Source organism: Rhinopithecus bieti, unplaced genomic scaffold (genome assembly GCF_001698545.2).
Source record: "Rhinopithecus bieti isolate Rb0 unplaced genomic scaffold, ASM169854v2 scaffold_36315, whole genome shotgun sequence".
NCBI classification, from domain to species: domain Eukaryota; kingdom Metazoa; phylum Chordata; class Mammalia; order Primates; family Cercopithecidae; genus Rhinopithecus; species Rhinopithecus bieti.
Window position 1 is genome coordinate 797,376 of NW_016815814.1, and position 9,484 is coordinate 806,859.

General features: G+C 41.0%; 1 protein-coding gene and 1 pseudogene across 2 annotated transcripts in view; one reads left to right on the plus strand and one right to left on the minus strand.

The window, feature by feature from the left end:
- LOC108516342 (AP2-associated protein kinase 1) overlaps positions 1 to 9,484 on the plus strand; it is a 176,356-nt gene that overhangs the window by 46,021 nt on the left and 120,851 nt on the right. The gene's annotated exons all lie outside the window — the stretch shown is intronic.
- LOC108516343 (UDP-GalNAc:beta-1,3-N-acetylgalactosaminyltransferase 1-like) lies at positions 1,858 to 3,435 on the minus strand (annotated as a pseudogene).

Consider the following 9,484-nt stretch of genomic DNA (forward strand, 5'->3'; position numbering starts at 1 on the left):
TTTCCACATCCATTAACTCTTCCTTTCATGAAGAAGAAGAAGAGTTGTCTGGAGTTTTTGATGCTGTTTGATAGCATTTTACCCACAGTAGCTTCTTTAAAATTGGAGTCATCCCTCCCAAACTCTGCTGCTGCTTTATCAGCTAAGTTGATGTAATTCTAAATCCTTTGTTGTCATTTCAACAATGTTCACAACATCACAATGAGGAGTAGATTCACCTCGAGAAACCACGTTTTTTGCCATCCATAAGAAGCCACTTCCATCCGTTCAAGTTTGATCATGAGATTGCGACATTCAGTCACATCTTCAGGTTCCACTTCTAATTCTAGTTCTCTTGCTATTTTCACCACATCTGTAGTTGTTGTTACTTCCTCTGCTGAAGTCTTGAACCCCTCAAAGTCATCCATGAAAGTTGGAATCAGCTTCTTCCAAACTCCTATTAATGTTGGTATTTTGACTTCTCATGAATCATGAAATTTTTTTCCTTTTTCCTTTTTTCCTCTTTATTCACAAACTGATGGTTAGTACAAAAAAACTGAGACAGATTAAGAATGCAGCTTTGGTCTTCAGTCTTCTCTTTCCAACTCAATCCTGGAATATTCATAATATTCTAGCCACCGGATTCTCTCCTTTCTTTTTTGTCTTCAAAGTACTTTCCAAAAGGAAACATACTGCATGCATTCTATATTATTCCTAATTTCCAGGTGGAAAAATGAGACAGTGACATCTAAAAACATTGGGGAGGCTGGACCCAGTGGCTCATGCCTGTAATCCTAGCACTTTGGGAGGCCAAGGAGGGAAGATCCCTTGAGCCCAGGAGTTCAAGACCAGACTGGGCAACATAGTGAGACTCTGTCTCTACAAAAAAAAAAAATTAGCTGGATGTGGTGGCATACACTTGTAGTTCCAACTATTCAGGAGGCTGAGGTGGGAGGACCGATTGCACCTGGGAGGTCAAGGCTACAGTGAGCCATGATCATACCACTGCACTCCAGCCTGGGTGACAGAGTGAGATCCCGTTTCAAAACAACAACAAACACACACACACACACACACACATTGCAGACTATATTTTTAAAAACAAGGCAATAATTCAGGCTTTTTTTTGCTTTAATTCTCTCTCTATTACCACAGTAAAATGTTTAACAAAGTCCGAGAGATTACTGACACACAATGACAACCTAAGACTTTACATTAATGGAACTATCAATAATTATCAGTGAAATAACTGGAAAAGCATCAGATGTAAAGAGTGATTTGCTATTCTGTTTATATGGTATTGAAGCTGTCATAACATTTACAGACCCAGAAAGTGTGAGGTAATATTGAATAATAATTGATAACTCTGAAATACTGCAGCATCGTGAAGGACCTTCTAAATGACCAAAAACAGATGAAATTGTGTTTGATACAATTTCAGTGAAGTTTTTTTCCTTACACAGAACTATATATATTTTTTAATTGGTAATCCACATAAGTTATACACAAAATTAAGTGACTAGATTGTTAAATAAAACTCTACATTGCTTTCTTATTATGGACTAATGAGCTTATAATTCAGTGTCACTTTTAAGAAATTCTAGTCTATGGACATGTTCAAATTGGTCTCATTAGTTTCATTAGCAAAAACCACCAATTACTTTATATTTAATTCTTTTGAATATCATCTTTAAAGAGCCTGACTTGAATTTTGTCAAAATAAATCCTACCTTAACCCTCCAGTTTCTAGTTTGTGGGTTCTTCATGAGTTTCAGTTCAGTGTAAGCTAGCACACGGACCTCCCCATGAATTTTCCACAACTTTAACACTTTCCACAAAGTGTCACGTCCGTCTCCAGGCTTTTGGTAGAATGTGAAGTTAATAATGGCGTGTGATGTTCCTTAGCATAATCTACCAAAAAGTGATGATCTCCTTGAAAGAAAAGTCATGGGCTGCAATCACACATCTGAGTTGACAGACATCCACATCAACTCTACATAAAAAGAAAAGGGGTGGGACGTAGCGGCTCACACCTATAATCCCAGCACTTTGGGAGGCTGAGGCAAGTGGATCACTTGAGCTCAGGAGTTTGAGACCAGCCTGGGCAACATAGCAGGACCCCAGTCTCAACAAAAAATACAAAAATTATCTGGGTGTGGTGGTGTGCACCTGTAGTCCCAGCTACTCGGGAGGCTGAGGTGGGAGGATCACTTGAACCCAGTAGGCAGACGTTGCAGTGAGCTGAAATCACACCACTGCACTCCAGCCTGGGCACTAGAGTGAGAACCTGGAGTATAAATATCCACTTTTAAGAAATTCAAACAGATCCTGACATAAACGTCTTCAAACTTAATGGGTTTTACATGACTCATCATTTATAGATCCTTGGCACCAAACCTCTGGACATTATATAACCCAACATACTGCAGTATGGAGGGAACACCATGAAAGGATACTTCTGGTATAAAATATGGGGGTTTTGGTGAAATCCTCTGTAGGAATAATGGTTACTTAGAGGATAACCTGTGAAAAACTTCTCTGGTTTCAGTTTAAAGGATACTTTACTAAATTTCAAATATTGATGGAAACATCAGTGTCTGTATTCATGATGTACTTGCATTGGGGCAAAACTCAGTTACCCACCTGAATACCATAATGGTTTTCAAGGTCATGTTATTATATGTATCCAAAACATCTGGTTGCATTATGTCACCATAAAGAAGGTGTTCACCCTCTGAGCACAGTGCTAACATTTTGTCTTCCCTTTCAGATATAACGTAAGAATCTCTTATCTCCATCAAAACTTTTTTTTCATCTCAAGTAACTCCAGTGGCTTGCGTGGCTTTCATATTTGAGGGATGGGGGTTACTGGGATGACGAGAAATGGTTGGTTGGTTGGTTGGTTGATTTTGAGACAGGATCTCACTCTGTCGCCCAGGCTGGAGTACAGTGTGGCATGATCATGGCTCACTGCAGCCTTGACCTTCTGGGCTCAAGCGATCCTCCCAGCAAGTAGCTGGGACTAGTGGCGCATGCCACCATGCCTGGCTGTTTAAAAAAAAAAAAATTTTTTTTTTTGGTAGAGATGGAATCTCCCTCTGTTGCCCAGACTGGTGTCGAACTCCTGAGTTCAAGTGATCCTCCTGCCTTAACCTCCCAAAGTGTTGGGATTACAGGCATGAGCCATTGCACTGGGTACAGAAATGGGTTTTGATGAGAGCAGTTTGAATGCTCTCAAAATGCAAAGCGAAGGTATTGTCTGTAAATTGTCTCATACTCCAGAAGCACATCCAGTTTACGTGTTCTGTCACATTGTAGTGGGGGAAGGCTGAGGTAACACATCACAAGGAAACTCAGGAGCAATAGCAACAGGAGATCCCATGTGAGGGATCCTTGTGACATCCTACTTGGAAGGGCTGTCCAGGGAGCTGGGGCTGTCCAGAGAGCCGGAGCCATCCTTAGCAGCTCAGAAGCGTGCGAGCTGCAGGTTCTTCCTCTTGATTAATTTCCTGTCAATGAAATACTTTCAGTTTCACCAGTTGAACATTTAGCAGTATGTAGTTTTCAAAAATAATGCTACCAAAAAACAGAGAATCTCAGATTGGCTTAAAATTCTGCCATATACGCCTTATAAAACACACACCTGTAGAATTTCAGATGAGATTAAAGCACTAGCTGAAGTTTTTTGTTGTTTTCTGTATTCCACGCTTTAAGTAAAACACTCAGATTTGCTGTGAACACTATGAAAACAGAAAAAAATAAAAAATAAAAAGACACCATTTGGTAATATTTCCCTTTGTAATAGCTTTTCCTAACAAAGCAGCCACCTCCTAAACACAGGTATTGGTAACACCCTCACCTTCTACTCCCCCGCCACCATGGCAAAAACCCCCAGCCACTCCTGTGGGCAGTCGAAGGCAGAGAGTGCACCCTGGGACAAGACAAGGTGGCCAACATGGAGCTTCAGCCTGGACTCACCACCACATACCCCAGCATTCTTCCGCATCACCCACGGCCCCACCAGGCTCCTCCAGCACTCACCTGAGCAGGGAACTGCTAGTCACAGAGGCCTACTCCCTGAGGTTTGGTTGCTCAGCTCCTGCCATGTTCCAGAAAAGCATGAATGGTCCTAGTGGTATCTAAGATGGTGAGTCCTTTCCAGAAGGTTTTAAATTTACTTTGCCCAGATCCATCAGAGGAATCTCCTGTCTGTGGCAGCTATTGCCTTATGAAATGTATTTCTTAAATAATAATACTTGAAAGTCAAAATTCCCCAGGCACGGTGCCCCACTGCTGTAATTCCAGCACTTTGGGAGGCTAAGGTGGGCGGATCACCTGAGGTCAGGAGTTCGAGACCAGCCTGGCCAACATAGTGAAATCCTGTCTCTAGTAAAAATACAAAAATTAGCTGGGCGTGGTGGCAGCTGCCTGTAATCCCAGCTACTGGGGAGGCTGAGGTGGGGAGAATTGCTTGCAGCCGGGAGGCCGAGGTCTCAGTGAGCCAAGACTATGCCACTATACTCCAGCCTGTACAACAGAGTGAGACTTTGTCTCAAAAAAAAAAAAAAAGAAAAGAAAAGAAAGTCAAAATTACTCCTTGATCCTTGAGCTACAGCGTGTACAGAATGTATGTTGTGTTAGCAGGTATGAAAACATTAATCTCCTTGTGCATCTCCATCAGAGCTCTTGGATGACTAGGTACATTGTCAAGGAGCAGTAATGTTTTGCAAGGAATTTTTTGTTCCTGAGTAGTAAGTCTACAGTGGGCTTAAATTATTCAGTTAACCATTCTGTAAACAGATGTGCTGTCATCCAGGCCTTGCTGTTCCATTTGTAGAGCACAGGCAGAATAGATTTAGCATAACTCTTAAGTGCCCTAGGATTTTCAGACTGGCCAATGAGCATTGGCTTTAACCTAAAGTCACCAGGTGCATTAGTTCCTAACAAGAGCGTCAGCCTGACCTTCTCAGGTTTGAAGCCAGGCACTGACTTCTCTCTAGCTATGAAAGTCTTAGACAGCATCTTCTTTCAATATAAGGCTTTTCATCTCTGTTGAGAATCTGTTGTTTAGTGAAGCCATCTTCATCAATGGTCTTATCTAGATCTTATGGATAACTTGCTACAACTACATCAGCATTTGCTGCCTCACCTTGCACTTTTATGTAATAGAGATGACTTCTTGCCTTAAATCTCATTAACCAACCTCTGCTGGCTTCAGACTTCTTCTGGAGCTTCCTTACCTCCTCAGCCTTCATAGAATTGAAGAGAGTTAGTAGTGTCTAGCTCTAGATTAGACTTTGGCTTAAGGGAATGTTTTGGCTGGTTTGATCTTATATCCAGCACACTAAAACTTTATCCACATCATTCACGTAGCCCTTCAAATTTCCTTCAAGAGGCTGGGTATGGTGGCTCACGCCTATAATCCCAACACTTTGGGAGGCCAAGGCGGATGGATCATTTGAGGTCAGGAGTTTGAGACTAGCCTAGCCAACTTGGTGAAACCCTGTCTCTACTAAAAATACAAAAATAACTAGCCAGGTGTGGTGGTGCGTGCCTGTAATCCCAGCTACTCAGGAGGCTGAGGCAGGAGAATCGCTTGAACCCAGGAAGCAGAGGTTGCAGTGAGCCAAGGTCACACCACTGCACTCCAGCCTGGGCAACAGAGTGAAACTCCATCTCAAAAACGAACAAAACAAAAAGAAACAAAATCCTAACTTTTTCCATGCTGATAGTGCTCACGCAAACATGGTGAACATTCCTAAAACCCGCTGGACTTTTGTAAGAAGTGTGGCAAGCACCAACCCCACAAAGTGACACAGTAAAGAAGGGCAAGGGTTCTCTGTATGCCCAGGGAAAGCGGCATTATTACAGGAAGCACAGTGCTATGGTGGGCAAACTAAGCCGATTTTCTGGAAAAAGGCTAAAACTACAAAGAAGATTGTGCTAAGGCTTGAGTGTGTTGAGCCCAACTGCAGATCTGAGAGAATGCTGGCTATTAAAAGAGGCAAGCATTCTGAACTGCGAGGAGATAAGAAGAGAAAGGGCTAAGTGGTCCAGTTCTAAGTGTTACCTTTTCTTTTTTTTTTTTTGGGGATGGGGTCCCGCTCTGTTGCCCAGGCTGGGGGGGGGGCCGGATCCCGGGCCCCTGCAAGGTCCACCTCCCGGGTTTACGCCATTCTCCTGCCTCAGCCTCCCGAGTAGCTGGGACTACAGGCGCCCGCCACCTCGCCCGGCTAGTTTTTTGTATTTTTTAGTAGAGACGGGGTTTTACTGTGTTAGCCAGGATGGTCTCGGTCTCCTGACCTCGTGATCCGCCCGTCTCGGCCTCCCAAAGTGCTGGGATTACAGGCTTGAGCCACCACGCCCGGCCTACCTTTTCTTTTATTATGAAGACAATAAAATCTTGAGTTTATATTCACTTAGAAAAAATTCCTTCAAGAACATTTGGCTTACTGTTTGGTACAAGAGGCCTCACTTTCGGCCTGTGGTAATTAGACATAGTAGTGTTCTATTTCTTCAATAGCCACATTCCTGGCAGTAGTAACCATGAAAACATGGCTCTCTGCTATAGTGTTACCACACACCTCTGTCATGTGGTTAAGTATAAAGCACTGAATTGCAAATCATTTATTTTGAAATTCATTCATATAAATAAACAAGTAAGTTCAAAGTTATCCTCATGATAACATGACTGTCCTTCAAATTTCGATAAGTTTTCTTGAGTTGCAAAGAATTATGTGGAGGTACAGCTCTTGCCCTAAGGGGCTACACACAGTCCACAGGATCCTCCTGCTTGAACTAAAGCCCTTACGTGGGCGCCAGATGTCCGTGGGCATATGTCTTATTTTTGAATGTCTTTGGATGTATGTGTTACGGTGGAGACAGTTGAACAATTGTGCTAAAACCTTGCTTTGAATTTAGAGATATATACCACTACCTCCCCTCCCCTTCCCAAAGAAAAATTTGGGACAGTAGAAATTGGGGGCAGTAGAAAGTGCTCACAAAAGCCGATTCCAGCTTGTACCTTAGGAGAGACCCTGTCCCCTCCCTCAGTCTTTTTTTCTTTCTCATTTTTATTAATGAGTTCTTATACTTTTGATTTACTGTTGAATTAAAAGCAATACATTAAAATGGAGAAGGACTCCAACGTGACAGTAATGAACAATGGCAAGAGCCACTAAGGTCAAAGACAGAAATGTTAAAGCTGGCAGAGGAGTTAAAAGAATTGCAGTCTGGAGCTACCTAATGAGTGAGGGAAGCAGCATCGTATACTCTAGTAGCCTCTGAGGCATCCCAGCATTGAGTGAAAAACGGGTAATAAATGTTCGTAATGATTTCTCCAGTTAACTAGAAAAGGTGGAATTTTATCCAGTATGCAGTTTGGAGCATTGAGATGTAAGTAGTAGCTTATCTTGAAAACTTTTCCTGCAACTAATTCACATTAATTGTAAATATTTAGAAACATGAAAGAAAAAATATATAAAACTGCTCATATCACCCATAGATTTAATTACTTGTAACACGTTGGTATGGTATTTAGCTCTTCATCCCTTTTCTATGTATAAAGATAGTATATAATAAGATATATTTGCATATTACATAAAATACATGTTATATAATATATATACCAAATTTATGTGTGAGAACATGAAGCTTGCTTTTTTATTTAAAAAAAATTTACTTGGGTAAAAGACAATAAAAGTATACCCTCTTAACTATTTTGTAAAGCCTGTTTTTTAAAACTCAATAATATGTTGTGAACATTTTTCCATATCACTGAGTATAGATGTTTATTTTAAGGCTGCATGGATATACCATAATCTAGTTAGTCAATTTCCTAGTGCTAAATATTTAGGTTTCCAACTTTGGTTATTAACACTGCATAAAGCATCTTTAAATATATGTACTTCTATATTTCATCAGAGTCCCAAAATAATTGTTGGATCAATGGATGTCTACTTTCTGAATGCTTCCAATGTATATTATCAAAGCACACTTCTGTTTCACTATACTCTTGCCAATATTTGATGTTATAATTCTTTTAAATTAATGTTTATGTAATTTAGTCTTTAATACTAAAAATGCAAACAGCAGTAGAAACTAAAGTCAATGAGAAAATTCATTTTAGGGAATGTGATGCATAAAGTTATTCAGGCTTATAAACTAGCAAACCACTGGTTCTGTAAGAGAAGAACTTATCAGTACAAAGGCATGATTAGCCTTAAGATGCTCACTTGTTCATGGAGTGTACAAAATTCATATAAGTCTTCATGAATGTGAAGAAATGCCTCATAATTTGAAGAAGAGATGTTAAATTAATCCAGTTATCATAAGCCAAATCTGTGAATCTAGGGTAGAACTGTGAATCTCAGGGTAGAACTTTATTGAATTTTGTGTAACATTTTTGATGTTGAAACTTTTTTTCAGTTGCCGCTAACTTTGTGGGTTTTGTTTTATTTGCCACAGAGAAGTTTCACATTTTAATGAGGAAGAAATGAATCAAATTTTTGGTTACTCTTTTCATGTTATGTTTATAGAAAACCGTCTCTACCTCCAAAGTTATAGTACAGTTGTAATTTTCTTTTAGTAGTTCTACAGTTTTATTTTCGACACTTAAATCGGAAGTTGCAAACATTTTTATTAAATAGACCGCTGTTGTGAGGGACTGTCCTGTGCACTATTAGGTTATGGGCATCCCTTGACCTCTGCCCACTTGATGCCAGCAGCACCCCTTGTCTCAGTTGTGACAACCAAAGATGTCTCCAGATATTGCCCCTTGCCCTCTTTGGGCCAAAACTAGCCTCTCTTGAGAAGCAGTGGTATGATAAACCTTAAAGTGGGTTGAGGCAATACCCAATAAGAAACACTGGCAGGACAAGAGACCAGTCATTGGCTGAATGGAATACTCAAGTAGACCATTTCTTGAAGATTGTATTCTAGTCTAGACATTGTAGAAACTGGGAATTTGGAGCAGTCTTCCTTTTGTTGCAGTTTTGGATTCCAAACTACAACAGAAGATCTTGGTTCTTCTTCTTCACTTCCTCATTTGCTCTTATTGACCTCTCTGTGGACTAGAAGAACCAGGAGAGGGTAACTGGGAGTTACTAATAAAAATGTTAGGAAAATTGTCAGCAGATGCCTTGGTGACATCTTGTTCCAGCTTTGCAATTTAAGCTCCATTAAACTGGCTGTGGTCTTTGTGGTTTGAAATAGAGAACAGGCCGGGCTCAGTGGCTCACGCCTGTAGTCCCAGCACTTTGGGAGGCTGAGGCGGGCGGATCACGAGGTCAGGAATTCGAGACCAGCCTGACCAAAATGGTGAAACCCCGTCTCTACTAAAAATACGAAAATTAGCCAGGCGTGGTGGTGTGCACCTGTAATCCCAGCTACTCAGGAGGCTGAGGCAGGAGAATCGCTTGAACCCAGGAAGCAGAGGTTGCAGTGAGCTGAGATCACGCCATTGTACTGCAGCCTGGGTTACAGAGCAAGACTCTGTCTCAAAAAA